The following is a 3,142-nucleotide window of genomic DNA, read 5'->3' as shown; positions in this document are numbered from 1 at the left end:
GAAGGGGCAGAGCCGAACTAGGGGCAAGTTGGGCCTCTTGCTCTCCCTGCTGCCCTGAGGCTGCTGGGCCAAAGAGGTCTTGGGCATCCAGCCCCTTGCTGGTCCCTTCCCTCTGACGAGGCCCTCTGAGCTCCAGCACCTTGCAGTGTGGAGACAGCCCCTGCCAGCAACCTCCTCTCCAAGGAGGCCTCAACCGAGGCCTAGGCCCAGGGGAAAGGCACCAGCGGGGATGAGCCTGGGGAGGCGCCCGGGCATGTCTGGACCCAGTCCCCGCAGCCTGCCCCTTGTTGGGGCAGTACCCCCGGAGGCCAGGAAGGTCTGTGCAAGGCTGCCAGGGGCAGGGACAGCGCTGGGTCCTGCCCCTGGCCTGTGGGACGTCTGAGCACAACCGGCACTCTCCCGCTGGAAGACCTCCCCGTCTGCCTCGAAAGGCCGGTTTGCAAGCACTCCCGCCCGCTGTTCCCGCGAGGCACGCACAATGCTCCCAAGCCCGGTAGAAAAGCGCTTCGGGGTGGTGCTCTCTCCGGGCCCTTGCCCCTAAGCCTGCGGGCCAGGCAGGGGGAACACACTCCCAGGCCAAGACAGAACGATATGAACACGTCTGTTCCTGCCCCCTACACCGGCAGAGAGCTCGGGGGAGCCAGAGTCTCTCAGGCAGGTGCTGGGCTGGCCGCCTGTGTGGGAAGGGGCAGAGCCGACCTAGGGGCAAGTTGGGCCTCTTGCTCTCCCTGCTGCCCTGAGGCTGCTGGGCCAAAGACGTCTTGGGCATCCAGCCCTTTGCTGGTCCCTTCCCTCTGACGAGGCCCTCTGAGCTCCAGACCTTGCAGTGTGGAGACAGCCCCTGCCAGCAATCTCCTCTCCAAGGAGGCCTCAACCGAGGCCTAGGCCCAGGGGAAAGGCACCAGCGGGGATGAGCCTGGAGAGGCGCCCGGGTATGTCTGGACCCAGTCCCCGCAGCCTGCCCCTTGGTGGGGCAGTACCCCTGGAGGCCAGGAAGGTCTGGGCAAGGCTGACCAGGGGCAGGGGACCTGCTGGGTCCTGCCCCTGGCCTGTGGGGCCTCTGAGCACAACCGGCCCTCTCCCACTGGAAGACCTCCCCGGCTGCCTCCAAAGGCCGTTTTGCACGCACTCCCGCCCACTGTTCCCACCAAGCGCGCACAATGCTCCCATCCCGGGAGAAAAGCGCTTCGGGGTGGTGCTCTCTCCGGGCCCTTGCCCCTGAGCCTGGGGGCAAGGCATGGGGAACACACTCCCAGGCCAAGGCAGAACCACATGCCCACGTCTGTTCCTGTCTCCTGCACCGGCAGAGAGCTTGGGGGAGCCAGAGTCTGTCAGGCAGCTGCTGGGTTGGCCGCCTGTGTGGGAAGGGGCAGAGCCGCCCTAGGGGCAAGTTGGGCCTCTTGCTCTCCCTGCTGCCCTGAGGCTGCTGGGCCAAAGACGTCTTGGGCATCCAGCCCCTTACTGGTCCCTTCCCTCTGACGAGGCCCTCTGATCTCCAGCCCCTTGCAGTGTGGAGACAGCCCCTGCCAGCAACCTCCTCTCCAAGGAGGCCTCAACCGAGGCCTAGGCCCAGGGGAAAGGCACCAGCGGGGATGAGCCAGGGGAGGCGCCCGAGCATGTCTGGACCCAGTCCCCGCAGCCTGCCCCTTGGTGGGGCAGTACCCCCGGAGGCCAGGAAGGTCTGGGTAAGACTGGCCAGGGGCAGGGGCCCTGCTGGGTCCTGCCCCTGGCCTGTCTGGCCTCTGAGCACAACCGGCCCTCTCCCACTGGAAGACCTCCCCGGCTGCCTCCAAAGGCCAGTTTGCCAACACTCCTGCCCGCTCTTCCCGCCAGGCACGCACAATGCTCCCAAGCCCGGGAGAAAAGCGCTTCGGGGTGGTGCTCTCTCCGGGCCCTTGCCCCTGAGCCTGTGGGCAAGGCAGGGGGAACACACTCCCAGACCAAGGCAGAAACACATGCACACGTCTGTTCCTGTCCCCTGCACCGGCAGAGAGCTCGGGGGAGCCAGAGTCTCTCAGGCAGGTGCTGGGCTGGCCGCCTGTGTGGGAAGGGGCAGAGCCGACCTAGGGGCAAGTTGGGCCTCTTGCTCTCTCTGCTGCCCTGAGGCTGCAGGGCCAAAGACGTCTTGGGCATCCAGCCCCTTACTGGTCCCTTCCCTCTGACGAGGCCCTCTGAGCTCCAGCACCTTGCAGTGTGGAGACAGCCCCTGCCAGCAATCTCCTCTCCAAGGAGGCCTCAACCGAGGCCTAGGCCCAGGGGAAAGGCACCAGCGGGGTTGAGCCAGGGGAGGCGCCCGGGCATGTCTGGACCCTGTCCCCGCAGCCTGCCCCTTGGTGGGGCAGTACCCCCGGAGGCCAGGAAGGTCTGGGCAAGGCTGGCCAGGGGCAGGGGCCCTGCTGGGTCCTGCCCCTGGCCTGTGGGGCCCTGAGCACAACCGGCCCTCTCCCACTGGAAGACCTCCCCGGCTGCCTCCAAAGGCCGGTTTGCAAGCACTCCCGCCCACTGTTCCCGCCAGGCGCGCACAATGCTCCCAAGCCCGGGAGAAATGCGCTTCGGGGTGGTGGTCTCTCCGGGCCCTTGCCCCTGAGCCTGGGGGCCAGGCAGGGGATCCACAGTCCCAGGCCAAGGCACAACAACATGCACACGTCTGTTCCTGCCCCCTCCACCGGCAGAGAGCTGGGGGGAGCCAGAGTCTGTCAGGCAGCTGCTGGGCTGGCCGCCTGTGTGGGAAGGGGCAGAGCCGACCTAGGGGCAAGTTGGGCCTCTTGCTCTCCCTGCTGCCCTGAGGCTGCTGGGCCAAAGAGGTCTTGGGCATCCAGCCCCTTGCTGGTCCCTTCCTTCTGACGAGGCCCTCTGAGCTCCAGCACCTTGCAGTGTGGAGACAGCCCCTGCCAGCAACCTCCTCTCCAAGGAGGCCTCAACCGAGGCCTAGGCACAGGGGAAATGCACCAGCGGGGATGAGCCAGTGGAGGCGCACGGGCATATCAGGACCCAGTCCCCGCAGCCTGCCCCTTGGTGGGGCAGTACCCCCGGAGGCCAGGAAGGTCTGGGCATGGCTGGCCAGGGGCAGGGTCCCTGCTGGGTCCTGCCCCTGGCCTGTGGGGCCTCTGAGCACAACCGGCCCTCTCCCACTGGAAGACCT

This window comes from Dama dama, unplaced genomic scaffold (assembly GCF_033118175.1).
Source record: "Dama dama isolate Ldn47 unplaced genomic scaffold, ASM3311817v1 ptg000093l, whole genome shotgun sequence".
NCBI lineage: Eukaryota > Metazoa > Chordata > Mammalia > Artiodactyla > Cervidae > Dama > Dama dama.
Note: the sequence above shows the minus strand (reverse complement) of the source record.